Source organism: Lepidochelys kempii, chromosome 1 (assembly GCF_965140285.1).
Source record: "Lepidochelys kempii isolate rLepKem1 chromosome 1, rLepKem1.hap1, whole genome shotgun sequence".
Classification (NCBI taxonomy): domain Eukaryota; kingdom Metazoa; phylum Chordata; order Testudines; family Cheloniidae; genus Lepidochelys; species Lepidochelys kempii.
In genome coordinates, this window is record NC_136380.1 from 138,229,191 (window position 1) to 138,247,068 (window position 17,878).

Below are 17,878 nucleotides of genomic sequence, written 5' to 3' on the forward strand. Positions count from 1 at the left end.
AAAAACAAATGGGATTTTAGAAACAATTAGCACTAAAGAGCAACCTGGGGTTACACAAGTTATATATCAGGCTGAAATATTGCTTAATCAGACTGTAATCATAGAATATCAGGATTGGAAGGGACCTTAGAAGGTCATCTAGTCCAACCTGCTGCTCAAAGCGGGACCAATCCCCAATTTTTGTCCCAAACAGCTCCCTCAAAGATTGAACTCACAACCCAGGCTTTAGCAGGCCAATGCTCAAACCACTGAGCTATCCCTCTGTCCCACCCTTCAATGCTTTATACAGCAGAGGAGTCTTGCCTTTGACTTCAGTGGGGCCAGGGCCAAGATTTCATCTTAAAATTGCATTGGCTTAGAATTATTCTTTGAGAATTGTTCATAAGAAAAACACCAGAAACAACCTAAAAAGACAAGAAAACCTCTGTGATTGAAAGGAACTAATCCAGCTCTCTTATTCACCATGCAGCTCTGCACCACTAGTGCAATTGTAACCCAGTGTTTCTAAATATTGTATTCGGTCAAATATGTAATTATTGACCCTCAAATGTTTGTGCTGCATGGCAACAATTACCTAATCAAGCACATGGTGGAATGTAAGTGTGATATTGTTGAATCCAAATATTTATTTTGGGCAGAAAAGACTGCCATTTTACTCTGAGCAGTGACTTCTAATTTTTCATTTAAAGGAAGTTTTTTAACCAAGCAAGGAAACGGGAAATATGGCATATTGATAAACATATAGGCAATTTTCATAATTAATTTGATCAGTATGGAAGTAAAGCTATGGCCATAGAATAGAAAGATGACATTTTCCATGCATGATTTGGCAAAAGATACTTCCATTATTGCTTGTGCCTCTGTCCCGCTGACAAAAAAAATCCCATTTTAAAGCAGAAAATCTGTGTTTATTCCATGAGAAGAAACTATCTTTCAGCCTAGCTCAGGTTTGGCCTCTAAAGGCATGGAATTCATTGCTCCCTAACTGAGCAATAAACAATCCACTGAATGTTATTATTGCCAGTGTTATGCATCATTATCACAGTGCAGCTTAGAGTACAGATTCTGTGGAGTCACATAAGATGTGCCGATATAGTTTTTTAAAACATTGTTTAACCCATATATAGTATTGGTCAAGAGAAAAGAGGCAACTGTTCAGGGATGCAGTGGAATATGCAGAGGACATTGTTTAAAAATGGAATGCTTACCGCACCTCTGTGGCAGTATTTGTGATAAACCCTACACTTCATCCAGTTTCTAATGGTACCACTGTATATAATCTCTCATGATAAAACACACATTACTTAGCCAAGGAGCCATAAGATATTACAGTTAAAGAGGTAGTTGATTTGAGGGTCACTTAAATCTGTATTTAGGATCAGAAAAACACACACTTTGCCATTACTGTGAGGATGTGGTTTGCCAAGTATTTGTATTTTGGTTTGTATAGTTCATGAGTCAGTTTCTGCTTTTAGTTACACCAGTACTATTCACACAAACGTAATTAAGGGTAGTTCAGGGCTATAAACTCTAGACCAGATTTTGTTCTGTCAGTGTAACTGAGCTGGCCCGAGATTTATAAGACTGACCCAGCCCCAGTTACATTAATCAGTGCCAATCATACTAACAGAAAACACGTGGCCTTTAAATTACTAGAACTAGATGTGGAATCTGAGTTATAGATATTTAGTATAGTTTTAAGCCCTCAGTTCTATAAAGGTTTACATACATTTAACTTAAGGCACATGCTCAGGTGTTTGCAGGATCAGGACCTTAGAAATGATACTGTATTGAATCAAAACATATACCACCATTTGTAGAACAATTTGATAGATCAGTGTTAATCTTTCTATGTTACATTTCACAATGATTAGTTCACTGGCAATTATAAGTCTGTGTTGTGTCCCAGTTATCAAAGAGACTTTTTTACAAGTCTCTATAAAACCACATTCAGAATCTCTCATTTTTTAAAGTATATAATTGCTTGTTTCTGGAAATAGCTACTTTATATAATGCATGTGATTAGTTTGCTTGAATATTTACAATAAGTGGAGCCACGATGGTAGAATTCCTATGGAATTATGGATTAAATCCATTTTAGTATAAATGAATTAATTATACTTCAGGCTAATTAATGATGAATATCCTTTTGCTGAGAAGTGTTGCTGTTTGTTTGCAAGACAAGTCAGACTCTAGGGCCCACACAGTATATTGATTTGAATGAATCTTGTATATTTGTGAGCACTTTTCACCCTGGAGGCAGATAAAGAGTGCTACTGATAACCAGACCATCACAGGACATAAGCATTCAGTTACAAGGACCTGTTTTCTCTTGTTGTTGCTTTTTACTGGAAAGTGAATGTGAGAAGTCCGTGCACCAAGAGGCAGACTGAGGGCTTGTCTACACAGTGGGGTAATGTGCATGATCAGGATGTGATTTCTAAAGCTCATTAACAAGATGTGCATTAATTGGTCTGTGTAGACCCTGCAGGTGCACACTAAAGATTCCCTAGTGCACTTTAGTGGACTACATTAAAGCGTACTACGGAGCCTTTAGTGCACACCGGGAGGCTTTATACAGACCAACGAACGTGGAACATGTTAATAAGCTTTAGAAATCACCCCTCAGGTAGTGCGCCTTTTCCAACCGTGTAGATAAGCCCTGAGAATGATGAGAATATTCAGCTCTTATGTAGCACTATTTCTCCTTAGAGCTCAAAGGAAGTTTTCATTGTTCCCATTTTACACTTGGTAAAACTGAGGCACAGACAGGTGAAATCACTTGCCTAAGATTACCACTGATCTCAGAGGTCACCAACAAAGTTCAGCGACCACATGAGTAAAATGAATTTGTTAACTACTAAGCCAGCTATGCCTTGTAACTCTGCTAAAGCCATGTTGTGGCCAGTTTGTGACTGCCCCTTACCCAGATGTGAGGAGAAGGGGTTAAGCAAGGATCTTCCCTCACCCTTGAACTGTCTGTGTGAGGGCCTGTCAGGTGCAGCCTATGCTCAAAGAGGCAACTCCTTTGCTATGGCCCTTGTGGGAGGGCGATGGTCACAGAAATGAAAGGCTTATGGATCCACCCCCGCTCTGCCAGGGCTGCCAAAAGGTTGGGTAGGGGGAGAACTCTGGAGTGAGCACTCATCATTCCTACAGACACATTGAGGGGATTAGAAACATGAGGCTAGATAACTGTGGTGTCTACCTCTTGCCTACCTCAGTCCCACAGTGCTTATATCTTTAACCTCTGCACCAAAGGCTGGGGGTGAAAAGCAGGCTGCAACATCTTGCCTTAGGCCAGTGACTAAATATGGCCCTTCATCTGGTGTATATTAGTTGTGGATGCACAAAGGAGGCTGGGCCAGGTTGGTGGCCTACCAGGAATATTCTGCACTGTGGTAAACCTGAATTTATTCTCAGTCTGGGTGCCATATTCCTGATACAGGCAGGAACTGGGATTGCTGCAAAAGCTCTGCATTTTACCTGTGGTGCAGAGATTGTTTTGGGGGAGGGGTCCCCTCACACTGTTCAACAGCAATGCAGCCCCTCTGTCCAATTTATAAGCAGCACCAATAAGCTTCAAAGGGGATTCCATCTAGTGGACACAAGGCAGGGCCTTGAGATGGTGATTGAAAGCAGGACTCCAACACTAATCCAGAGCCACCTTCCCATCCATGGAGGAAAAATAAATGTGTTACTATAACTGCTCTGGATGGGCATTCGGGACCAGTTGGGTACTATATAGAATTGGTTTGGATGGATGGCAATCCATGCACTTTAAAATTGTCTCATAAAAAGACCATTTAGTATTTGTTTTTCTACAGAAGTATTATGATGGTGATCAGTAAATTTGTTAGTCTCTAAGGTGCCACAAGGACTCCCCATTATTTTTGCTGATACAGACTAACACAGCTACCACTCTAAAACCCTTCTAGACTAGATTTATTAACACTTCACACTTAGGTGGTTCAAAGACACAGCCATCCTTTGTGTCATTTTCTGAGTTTAGATGTACAAGTGCTGAACAAAACCCGTACCTATTTCCAGGTGTGTATGATTTTAATATCTACTTTGAATATTTATTGCCTTATAAAGTAATATATGCATTATTAAACCATCTGGCTAGGATCACCGTATTTTAGTTATTGTGTACAGAGATAATGACATTTATTTTATTTGAAACACGCATCGCTTTCTCTTTTCCAGAATGCTGTGTAGTTAGATGTGAAATCTGTTGACCAACTATTTTTCTTATAAAAAGAAAACTTGCATTGATTGTAATGTTTCAACTCCTATAAAATAAGACTCAGAAGCCAATTTTTAGGAAAAACAAATGCTAAAATATGTGTCCTTAATTTCATCTGTATGTTTCTGAAATATTTTCTAGTTTTAAATGTGCTTTTAAATGCTCATGAACAGCCTGTACGTAAATGTGGGCTCAAATCAAATGCACTCTATCAAAAGATAAATATTGAATTACATGAAGGTTTGACTGAACAGCACCCCGGTAGCTAATAAAGCATGACAGATGAAATAAAAATGTATCTTCTTGGTTTAGAACAAATCTCCTGTTTGCTAAGAGTGTATTCTGTTCAATTGACATCAGCTGTCAAGCATTTCAACCGCTTTTCCAATATTGATCAAATGTGGAAGTTAAAGGTGGCATCACATAAAATCCTTAAGCTTTCCTTTGTCACTGGGAGTTCTTACATTGGGGTGAATTTGGTCCATGTGTCCATTTTATCTATGATGCTCGTTTATAGCAGCTGAGGATCTGGTCCTTAAATGTTTTACTTTGCTGGCAGTAAGCAAACTAAGCAAACTAAGCAGGAAAGTGCTCCTTAGGTGGGGTCCAGTTGGCTACCAAATCTCTGACAGCTGTGGCTGGCATCTAGTCAGAAGAATGGCATTCATTAGAACAATTGAATTTTCATGATAATCAGTTTCAGGTAGCAGAGTTCAACTGAATTAGTCTGCTTGATTAATGGACAAGGCATCATTCTACATTAGGGAAATTGTCAGCAGCTACACCAATGGGAGTCTTTCCATTGACTTCAGTGGGCTTTGGATCAGGTCTACTGAAAGAAATCGATCAGCCTTGGTTTAACTTTTATTCTGCTTTGACTGAGCATCCATTGCATAGCAATTTCGGCTTTTGTAGAATCAATGACAGATTGTGTTTAAGAGAGTCCCTGTTGACCCCTGATGATCCAGGATGCAATAATGTCCTTCACTAAACACTTCCCACACTTGATACAAAACAACACTGTCAACTGGACTCAGAAATAAAGAGTGAAGGAGGCTGTATGGCAGTAGAGTATCAAAGTAACAATACTGTTCGTTCAAGTCCTGCCGATTTCAGTCCCTTCTCTTTGGCATGGTATGATTCATGTTTATATTCCAGCTCATACTCTTTGTTCCATTTCTAACCTAGTCATTCCATTTGTATCATATACAGTATCCGGATACCAGGTTTGTTTATTGAAGGCATTCTCTTCAATACAGTATTCACACTAGCTAGTTTACCTAATTTTTTACCTTTGAACAGTGAGCATTACTGTTGTGTGCGCTGTATTGCTACTCTTTTATACTGCATTTTGATACTAATCAGGGGTGCTTTCAAATTAATAAGTGCTACAATATATAAGAAGAGTACTATATTTGGAGTGGAGTTTTCAGTCAGCATATGCACCCAAACTAAGATATTTCAATGTGTGTGTGATGTGAGGGAATATGAAACTTGATAGTCACAGATTCCAGTATCTTTTTAAACGCAAATTTAATTCAGTGGATTGCACAAAACAGAAAGCCCCTTTTACTCCATGGAACACTTACTTTCTGCACAGAGGTGTTGCAAGCTTCCTCATAGCACAGCACTTGAAGAAAGTCGATCTTTGGAACTGTAGAGGAAGATTAGATTCTAAGCTTATTCCATCTTGTTCCTTTCTACTGAGACAAGCAAAAGTTGTGTCATTATGATAGTGTTTTGATGATCTTGTGAACAACTATCTTCTTGGAATTAAATGAACAGTCACCTATGGCTAGATTTTTAAACAGGTATTTAGATGCCTAAAGGTGCAGATACGTGCCTAGTGGGATTTTTAAAAGCATCTAGGTAGCTAACATCTATTGAAGTCATTGAAAGCTGGCCCCTAGATACTGTGATGATTGGTCCATTAGAAATATCCTGATAGATTACAGCAGATAAAATTAGATTGACTATTGAACAATCTTATGAAAAGTCTTTGATCCATAACATAGGTAAACTATTCTGGAATTAATATATCTATAGAGATAATAAATAAAATAAGAATTGCCTGAGCTCAGGTTAAATTACTTTGTGACGCTAGAAATGCACAAAAGCTAGGGAACTGACCCTAAAAACAGAACACTTAATAACTTATTCACTAAACATAACTGAATCTTGATGTGCAGCTGATCTACTGGGGAATATGTTGGAGTTCAGTTAACATTAGTTAGTAGTACACATGCATTTATTTCTGTATGATAGGTGTTGTGAACTCTTTCCAGGTAACAAGGCCTGGATTCAAAGCTAAAATAATTTGTTAAATGTAGGTATTTTCTGCAACAAAATTTGGGGTATATTATGATTTTAGTTGATGGGATTTGGATTTGATATTTAAAATGTCAATCTAGCAGTCCTCAGATTAGATTTCTGCCAGAAGCTTAAAACAAATATTAAATAGAATCTAGATCTAGTGATATTTATTTTTCAACATGATCTGCATTAAGCTCTCCATTAATTAGTACTAACAGGGCCCTGATTCATGGCTATTTAAATAATGGCTGCATTAATTTTTTCCTAGGAGTTATACTACGATGCTTCAGGCTAGTTAATCAATTCTATTTCATGAATATGATCTAGATCAGATTCTTATGTTTTCCTAAATCCCCCTTATTATAAGGTGTGGTCCTGCAAAGTACTGTGTGCCCTCAACTCCTGTTGAATTCTGTGTGAGCTGAGAGGAGAGCACTTGACAGCTTGCAAAACTGGGCTTCTACCTAGACAGATTATTTTCCTCCCAAAAAATATGAATTTATTAACAGAGACTGTGTCTAAAACTACTGAAATCCCATGAGCAACTCCAGTGAAACTGGAATTGGGTCTTTTATCCATTGAAAGTAAAAACTTTTGGAAAGAAGCCATTGCACACAAAAATAAAATAAGCTCCTTACGAAAATCAAAGCTTCCGAGAACATGAGAGGAGCAAAAAGCAGACTCCACGAACATCTTCCTGCACCAAACAAAACCATTGGATTAAGCACTTAGACATTGTGGTGACAGGCAATCTAGAAATACCTAAAGTAGATTAGATGCATAGAAATGAGTTAACCCCCATTATCCAGTAACATTTGGTTAAAATAATTATTATTTTAGAAACAGGAAATTAGCTGTTTCTAGCCAAAATGATTACATCAATTTTTAACAGATATCACTAGAAATTTTCTCTACATTCAATTTTTCAGCCCAGAAAGATGTTATTTTAGTCTCTGCAAATAGGGTTTATAATAAAATTGCACAAAGACTGACTTATAAATACTACTTTCCTTTAACCAACAAAGTAGTCTTACATGGCAATGACTAAATTACTGTCACTACAGCTAGTTGCAGTGTACCAGTACATGAGTGATTACATTTCAAATGTCTTAGGTAAGGAACATTCACTCTTAAAAAGAGCCAATGAAAAAATACCTCCAACAATAACTAAATATAATTTCATTTAAAATAACCCATCAATCACCTTCTTGTCAAGTCCAGGGCTGCAGCAGCAGACCAGTGATTAAAAAACTTTGGAAAGGAACAATGCACTTAATTATTTTTCAGTTCAATGTAAAATAGGACAAGCAAAAATCTGAGTAAAAACATAAATGGAAGCACTAACCAATGCCATTGCATTGCTCACATAGGCTCTGATTCTTTTCCCAGTAGAGTCAATTGGAGCTGGGCCCACACTTGGCAACAGGTTAGGGCCCTGATCCTCAAAGGCATTTAGGAGCCTAACTCCCTTTGAGTTCAGTGGCAGTTAGGCACCTAAATATCTTTGAAGAGCTGGGCCCAGGAGCCTATAGTGGTCCAATTATTATTCATTTTATTATTTTATGCTTACTTTGTAGAGCAGGGCCCCATTGTGCTCTGAACTGTCCAAACACACAAGTAGATATTGTACCTACCACGTAGAGCTTCCGATCTAATTTGAAACAAGTGAATAACAAATAATGGCAGGAAACAGGCAAGGGAAAATGAGCACAATAAGGTCAAGAGGTTCCATATATGTACAGTTTGATCACTCCAAATCATTTGAAAGTTTATCTTAAAATAAAAATATCAGCTATCCCTGGCTGCTTGTCAGTCTATCATCAGTCAATGGTTGGCTGATTTCTTGAAGGTGCCACATATAAAGATGTGAAGATCTGTGATGTGCAGATGTGAAGAAGGGAAAGTGCAGTCTCATGGGGTACTCACTCAACACAGGTGGCGCCTCCTCCTGGCTGTTCTGGGGATTGTCTGTCTTCCTGGTCTAACACCTCCCCTTGCAGTCTCTCCCCACCCCCCACCCCTCACCTCCACCCCCCATCGTCCTCTTTCTCATGCTGCAGCCCCTCTCTCGCTCCAGAAGCTGCAGCTTCCTCTTAGTAACTAGGCTCTCTAGCCAGCTGACAACAGTCGAACCTCAGAGTTATGAACTGACCCGTCAACTACACACCTCATTTGGAACCGGGAGTATGCAATCAGGCAGCAGCAGAGACCAAAATAAAAGCAAATACAGCACAGAACTGCGTTAAACGTAAACTACTAAAAAAATAAAGGGAAAGATGAAAGTAAGATTTGACAAGGTAAGGAAACTGTTTCTGTGCTTGTTTCATTTGCTTTAAGATGGTTCAAAGCAGCATTTGTCTTCTGCATAGTAAAGTTTCAAAGCTGTATTAAGTCAATGTTCAGTTGCGAACTTTTGCAAGAACAACCATAACGTTTTTGTTCAGAGTTACAAACACTTCAGAGTTATGAACAATCTCCATTCCCAAGGTGTTCGTAACTCTGAGGTTCTATCGTAATGTGTGTTCCCAGGTTCAAATCTCTGTCCTTTTCAATAAATGTATGGAGTGTGTTTGTGTCTTTTTGTTAATGTTTATAGAGCAGGGGAGCAGAACTCCTGCTTAGCTACTCCGTTGTATAGTCTACACTTGACCATTTACACTGGTTAGCTACATTTCTGTCTTTCTAACGTCCTTTTCGTGCCTCACAATATGCATTTTGCCCATGACGTGGCTTTGTAGTATATGTCCATATTGCCTCTAGAGGCTCACTACTTGGTTCCCCAGGGCACTTATCTGCCCCGCCACATAACGTTTCCCACTTGTATGCTACTTCTTGTGTCCTGCTGGCAGCGTAGCACTCCACAATGAATAGGCAATGGCTAATCCTAGCCTGCCTCAGCACATTCTAAAAAAGGCTCTAAGAACCCGACCCATTCGCAAAGGTACCAGCCTTTCACTGAGCTGCTTAGCAGTCACAGTGGAGCAGTGAGGGGCACTTTTGAAAGATTCCTTAACTAATGAATGAGTGCATCTAAGAAGACTTATAGATAAAATTCTGTTAGAGCCAGCACTGTATGTAGGCTAAAATTCCTATGATAATATAGGTCTATTTCAACCTTAATTAACAGAGCTCTCATTGCCCTTTGCATAACTGTTCTTAGTGTAAACTCCAATGCTTGCAATTTCCACTAGATTAAATGGATAATTGTGATAAGACATGCTGCTATGTATCTATTGTGAGACCCTGAGATGAGAAATACATTCGTGCATGTCACAACCACTGGGTACCGCCTTCCAACATGTCGGCGTAAATAAAACTCATCAAGTATCTCTGAGTTGCTCATTACTCAGATTTGAATGACACACTTATTGTTCATCTGTCTTCTGTGTCTTTCCAGAACTCTTCATCATGTCATTTTGAATCTCTCCAGAGACAAAATGTATTCGTTTCTCTAAATTATATTTTTGGCTTGTTACTCTTTTATATTGGTCAAAAACTGCATAGGTCTCATTTTATTCTGGAAAGTCTGGGGGAGATTTTAGTTCCCCAGACATAAAGATTTCATTAAAATAAAATTTTAATCTATACTTCCTAAGTAAAATGTGTCCACGTGGATGCAGGAGATGAGGCTGGGATGCAATATGCTGCAACAGAAGCTAGGACCTGAGCCAGGATAATGAGCTGGAATACTTATCTGATATAACTGTAAGAAAAAAATTTAGGATTGCTGTTCATTATCTTAATTATCTGCTGTGCTGACATCTCTGCAGGTGTACTAATCAACAGTGAACTCTGTGGTTCGGGCAGAAATGGGAGTTAATCACTTGTGTTCTGCTTTCGTTTATCAGATCTTGGTTTCAGTCATTACTAATGGCAAATGATGGAAGGGTCAATTCAACGTTCCATCCTCACAGATGGAGGGCCAGCAAAAGCAAAACAGACTTTTCTCTAGTCCCACCTGCCCTTTAGGAAATCAGACAATGGAATTAATGTCTTTGCAAAACATCAATGAAAATGGTTCTAATATCCATGAAGTGAGGTTTAATTCACTATACGTGACATAGTACTGTGTTTTTTATCCATGCTGGATGAGATAGAATGTATCCTATAACAAGGTCTCTAGCAACCTCTGATTAGGCAACTGCAAAATTTGTTGCAATGTTTACATTCTGCGGTACGTTGGAATGACTGCAGTATTTTTAATGTTTTACTTTTTGCAGAACCCCATGGAAGAGCCTACAAGCTACTACATTTTACATAGTTATATCCTGGCAAAACTCTCCATAATAAAAAGGACCCTTTTTACATGGGTGACATATTTTCCAGTGAGGTTTTCTCCATTTAAGCCTGGATCCAGTGCCCACTGAAATCAATAGGAATCTTCTCAACAGCTTCAAGGGGAATTGAATCAGACTATACAAGCCTGATCCAAAACCCATTGTAGCTAATGGAAAAATCTCCATTGGTTTCAATGCCCTTTGGATCAGACCCATAGTTTCTTGCAAAATCTAGTAATAAGCTGTGCTCCGTCAAACCAGTGCTGAGTGATGGTTGGAGTTTTCAGAGATGTGTTAATTATCTCTCCATAACTACTTCATTAGTATGCGTCACCATGGCAAAATAATTACGAAATTAGTTATTAAGATAGCTAGGGGCAGCAGTAACTGTGAATTAGTCGGAAAGTTAAGTAGTTTCTTCAACATAATAGATCTTACTGTACTGCTACAAGATAATCCAATTTAGAAGGGGTGTGAACAGTTTTTTTTAGCCAGAAGCAGTAACGATTTCTCTAAAACAGCAACTAATACTGGAAAATCCGACGGAGAGATCAGAATTCTGAAAAGAACAATCAAAACATATTGAAAACATTAGAATGTTTCAGTGCTTCTATGAACACACTCTTTGCTATAAATACCACTAGAACAAACTCACCGTCTTTTCACAATTCAATAGCACCACATCCTACGACAGTACAAGATTGCAATCTTCAAATGTATTGAGAATGTGCTCTGTTTCTACTCCATTTACAATAATGATCAATAGGAAATATTACTGTTTGGCCATTATATCTATTTGTGACACACTATCATGAAAATAGACCTTTTGTGTCATCATTGTACAGTACTTTCTCATAAGGATATTAAACTAGTACTTAGCTCTCCTATATACTTTTGGAAAAACAGTAAGACTTTTAAATATTATTTTGATTGTCTGCCTATGCTAACTTTTTCCTGCAGTTTACGGATGCCCCGTAAACAAAAGAGAACAGGGTGAGCATAAAAGAAATTGACATTGAAAAGATCAGATATTTGACCCTGCGGGCTCCTGTGTGCAGCTGAAAGAAGCACAGAGAACAAAATGGCTAGCACTGAGTGGCTGCTGAGCACCAATGCAGAGTCGTTTCTGAATAGTGCAGAGAAATAGGTCCAGTTCACAGCAGTGTCAACACACCATTCTTCTTGTATTCAAGATAAGCACTGCTGAGTGTTGGGGAAAGCGGGCATGGCGGCAAAGGCTGCTTTAGCTATAGGTAAGCTAGAAAACTGCCTCGGGTGGCAGATTTCTGGGCAGCAGATTTGACCCAGCCACTTCTCAGCCATGCTGGAGAGGCAGTTGGGCCAAAGCTGACAAAGTTGGTGCTGTGACTCTGTGCAGCAGGTTGCAATGCGACTCGCTCACATTTGGCCTGGCGGAGATAGTTGGACCATATATGAGTGGAGTGGGGGGCAGCACACTGAAGCATTGCTGAGGGCAACAAATTGGCTTGCGCAGCCTCTGCAATGGCAGGGGGCAGAGTTGGATCAGTGCAATTCAGTGAATGCAAATTATGGGTCAACTGATGTAAATTGGCATAATGCCACTGCTTTCAGTGGAACTGTGAAGGATTTCTGCTAGCTGCAGCAGATCTGGCTCTCTGAAAGCACCGGATTGAAGTTATTAAGGTTTTGAAATTACTTACTCTTGCTCGTCATCTGCGAGTAGTGGCTCCTCTGAGCACGCCTATGAGCAGGGGCAGCCAGGAGGGCTGGATCGTAGGAGAGAAAAGTTCTAATAAAACATTCTATTTCACAGGCAGGTGGTCAGTGCTGCATGACATGTACTGGACACAGAGTTCTTGCCAGCCCCAGCCTGTAGTCTCCTCCAGGTTAAATTATGAGAAGCAGCCCTCCTGATGGCTCAGTAATGGTCTCGCACACTCATCCAAACCCCAAAGGAGGGAACTGCAAGCAGTGCAACTGAAATTGTTTTGCAAAATAAACTACACAAGGCTTCACACGGAATTTAATCTCTAGGGATATTAACTATAATGAAAGAGAAAACAACAGAAGGGTGAAAGTACTTGAGAAACTCTGAGTTGAATTCTGCATGTAATGGGAAAAAGTTTGCTGATTTCTGGAGAGGGTGTGAGGTGGAGTCTATCCATTTTTCAGGCTCTTCCCTCTGGCACCTGAAGCTCTGTATTGCTCCTTAGGCCCCATTTCTCACAGGCAGCACAGCTCATTCCTGCTCTATGGAGCAGAAATTGATGCTGACTGGAACAGCATTAATTTACATGTATGCTAGCTGAAATCTGAAGGGAACATGCCATACAGAGCGTCTGCTCCCCAACTCCACTTCTCATCCCCAAGAAGCCCCTGAAATATGTTCGAATCCTATCCATACAGAGATACTGACTGGTGTTTCTACGAGTGAAAGGAAAGAGTAGCATATCTTAGCTATGTCTACTTTCTCCTTCTCTGGGTTCAGGGTCCTTTTGGCTCCTTTTTTATATGTTTTTAATGTCTTCAATGTCTCAGTGCATGGAGCAGAGGGATCTAGGCCATTTAACATAGAAAATAAGTTGTATTTTGTCTTTTCTGCAATTTTCATAATGCTGCCATGGCAAAGTCAAAAGGATCCATTCATAAAGAAGAGAAAACACCCCCCACCCCTACTTATTTTGGGACCCAGAAGAAGGTCAGTAATCCGCTATTGGTCACAAAGAAAGACTGGACTGCAGAGTCTGGTTCACTGATGAGCTCCTGGGAGAGCACCTCTGTGATGTTCCTGTGGTGTTATCTGGACTGGTGATCTGCGAGGTCACTCCAATCCTCAACTCTGGGAGCCAGCCTTACCCTGCTCTGCTGTGAGAACCCCCACTCCCGAGCTGTTCACGCACAGCCTCTAGCATGTGAGCTGCTTGGATTGTGCAACCGAATGACACTAGCCAATATCTCCGGTCCCAGACACAACCCTAGGAACCTCCGCCTTGCGGTGTCCAGTTATGCCCGCTGGACGCTGCAAGCTTATGTGAGTTCGTCAATTTAACAAATACATTTATATGCATCAGGTTTGTTATCCCAAGGGGAGTTTTTGACATGCTTCAAACCAAATGCACTGCTTCAGGTAGAATAAACAAATGGATTTATTGACTACAAAAGGTAGATTTAAGTGATAATAAGTCAAAGCATAACAAGTCGGATTTGGTCAAATGAAATAAAAGCAAAACACATTCTAAGCTGATCTTAACACTTTCAGTGTTCTTGCAAACTTAGATGCTTCTCACCACAGGCTGGCTGGTTGCCCTTCAGCCAGGCTCTCCCCTTTGATCAGTGCTTCAGTCGCTTGGTGGTGATGTCTGTAGATAGAGGTGGAAGAGAGAGAGGAAGAGCATGGCAAACGTCTCTCCCTTTTATCATGTTCTTTCTTCTCTCTTGGCTTTGCCCCCCACCTTTCAGGGTCAGGTGAACATACCTTATCGTAGTCCCTGACTGACCAAGGGAAGGGGGGTATGACTCACTCCAGAGTTCAACAGACTCTTTGTTGCTGCCTAGGCCAGTGTCCTTTGTTCCTGTGAGGCTGGACTGGGTTTGTCCCATACATGCCCTGATGATGTGTGAACTGCCCCTCTGTTCCTGGAGAGTTTTGCCTGGGCTTGTTTTAAGCCATGAGGACACATTTTCAGCCTCATAACCATACACATGAAATTACAACCTATAACATTACTATAACATCACTATAACAACTATGCTCAGTGCATCATGAGCCTTCCAAAGACACCTGACATGACAAATTTTACATTGGATACCACACAATCATATTATAAGGATGAACATGGGGGTGCAGGGTGTTCCCCTGAGGTACAGAGTGTCACAACCTCCAACACGATTTGGACCTCAGTCAGTAACCACATTATGTCTCCAGGACCCTTCATTCCCCTTTCACCCTCATGTAGGAGCTAGCCTAGTGCAATCGCTCTGCTCTCCTGAATAGCATTACCTCTCAGAGTGCAGCATAGAGTACTGGGATACAACAGAGTTAACAGAGTTCTACTGCTCTCTTATAACCTGATCGCCCACTCAGCCACTGGCATCCTTCCTGGCACACCTAGCCTTGGACTAGAGGAGTCCACAAAGCAGAGGCCACAAGCAAGCACCCCTGTGTATATATGTGCAGCCATTCCTGAGCTAGACACAATACAGCAAGCAACCCCAGAAAAGGAAGTCAGAGGAGAACTGGAGCCATGAACATCCACACTCTACAGCCGTCTAAAGGACAGGGTGCATGCTGAATGCTGCTTCGGCATGCTACTCCGATAGGATGCTCTTTCTGTGCAATGGAAGACTCCAGGAGGCCTTGTGAGGACCAATACTTCTTGGGGCTCCACCTAGGACAACATAACGCCATGTGTCAAGGTTCCTTCCCCACTCTGAAGTCTAGGGTACAGATGTTGGGACCTGCATGAAAGACCCCCTAAGCTTATTCTTACCAGCTTAGGTTAAAACTTCCTCAAGGTACAAACTTTGCCTTGTCCTTGAACCCTATGCTGCCACCACCAAGCGTGTTAAACAAAGAACAGGGAAAGAGTCCACTTGGAAACGTCTTCCCCCAAAATATCCCCCCAAGCGCTACACCCCCTCTCCTGGGGAAGGCTTGATAAAAATCCTCACCAATTTGCATAGGTGAACACAGACCCAAACCCTTGGATCTTAATAACAATGAAAAAGCAATCAGATTCTTAAAAGAAGAATTTTAATTAAAGAAAAAGTAAAAGAATCACCTCTGTAAAATCAGGATGGTAAATACCTTACAGGGTAATCAGATTCAAAACATAGAGAATCCCTCTAGGCAAAACCTTAAGTTACAAAAAGACACAAAAACAGGAATATACATTCCATTCAGCACAGCTTATTTACTAGCCATTTAAACAAAAGGAAATCTAGAGAATTTCTAGCTAGATTACTTACTAACAAGTTCTAATACTCCATTCCTGTTCTGTTCCCGGCAAAAGCATCACACAGACAGACAGACCCTTTGTTCTCCCCCACCCTGCCAGCTTTGAAAGTATCTTGTCTCCTCATTGGTCATTTTCGTCAGGTGCCAGCGAGGTTATCTTAGCTTCTTAACCCTTTACAGGTGAAAGGGTTTGGGCTCTCGCCAGGAGAGATTTTATAGTTCTGTCTACAGAAAGGTGGTTACCCATCCCTTTATATTTATGACACCATGGTATTCCAATGGGAGCAGTTATTAGCGGCCACCATCAAGCCTCGAATGCTGATGAATGTTAGGGGCTGGTGTTTGCGTGTATTTCATTTTAGAGGAGACACTGAGGTAATGTGCCATTCGCAGCTCAGCAAGTCCCCCAATTAAGTACTAAGCACCACTGGTACATTTTAGTGGGGGGAGCACTGCTGACAAATAGGTGAAAGAAAGAATCAGCTACAGATATAAAGGCATCACCAGGACCCTTCGGAGAAGCTGTGTATTACGCAGGCTGCACCAGGCTTGCCAGCATGGGTGGAGAAAGTGCTGACTTGGTGACAACAGGAATGAAGAAATTCTGATTCGCACTGGGGCTGAGCTAAGGGAGCAACAAAAGACAGATGTCAAAACATGATTTATCTTGCAACACAAGTTTGACAATCATGCTGGAAGGCATGACTTTGAGGCTTCCTGTATTATATTTAAAGTGGAGAGTACAAAATGACAGGGAAGATATATATATGGAGCAGATGAAGAAAAACTGTCACCAAATACGAAATAAGAAATCAGTAGAGATGGAACTTTGGAAGGTCACCATCAAACAGTAAATGAGCTCATGGCCTGAGACAAGACATAGCAGATTATTATGTGAACATAGTAGTTACACAATGATCAGCTGAACAAATGCAGAATGACTTTTAAAACTTTCAGTAGGCAATCTCAAAAAACATCCCTCTTTCTGAATCCCAGGAAATAGCAGCAAAAATACCCCAAGAGAAGGCAGAATGACCAAGTACCTCTGCAGCCTTCCTATGAGAAATTCCTCTCCTATCTTACCCACCCTCAAACAGATTTTTGAGTAAATAGATGGACCTTGCACTGTGCTTCGACGGTCAATAAATTTTGGTTATGGGGGACTAAGCAGAGGAGTGAATTGCAGAGCAGAAGTCCTCACTCTGGTGGAGCCCTGCCTCCAGTCCCATGGAGTTCATATCCATGGACTGTCAGGGAAGGATGAAAGGTGGTCTCCTAGGTAGCCCAAATTCGGATTATGTGTCATGGAGAGTTGGGGTGTTGAGTGGGGTCACCCCTGTTTGCCCAATGCGGGGTTGACACACCCATCACACACACATCCCTGCAAGTCAGGACCAGATAGCAGCCCTCCCTCTTCTTCTTTCCCCTCTTTTTCTATCATTGAATACCTCATTTCACAGGGAAATAGCTTCCTGATTAGGTAGAGTATCGGGTGTTCTTCTCTTTTCTGCTCCTGAGAAAGCATCACTCCAAGGCCTATCTCTGAGGTGTTGGTCTGAAATATAAACCACTTCAAAAAGTCTGGGCAGAAAAGGACTGGTTCTTGACTTAATCAATCTGTCCAGGTCTGGAAAGCGTTTTTGCAGTCCCTAGACCACTGTTCCCTCCTAGGCTTGGAGTTTTTCTATCATGTCCAAAAGGGGAACTGCTAGGGTTGCAAAATCAGGCACAAAGCACCCATAGTAACCGGCCAGCCCAAGAAACTACCGCACCAGCTTCTTGGTTGAGTTTGTCAGGAAGTCCCTACGTGCTCGGACCTTATTCATGAGTGGATGCAGCCGACCCAGTCCCATCTTGTATCACAAGTACGTTACCTCCCTCTATCCTAGGTAGCATTTGGATAGTTTCACAGTTGGCCTGATTCCCCAAGGGCTTGCAACACCATGGTGAGGTGTCTTTGATGGTCTTCCCAGCTGGTGCTGTCATCAATATAAGATGCTGTGTATTGGTCATGTGGTTGCAACAACTGATCCATAAACCAATGGAAGGTAGCCATGGCCCCATGTAATCTGAAATCTGAAAGGCATAGTTGTAAACTGG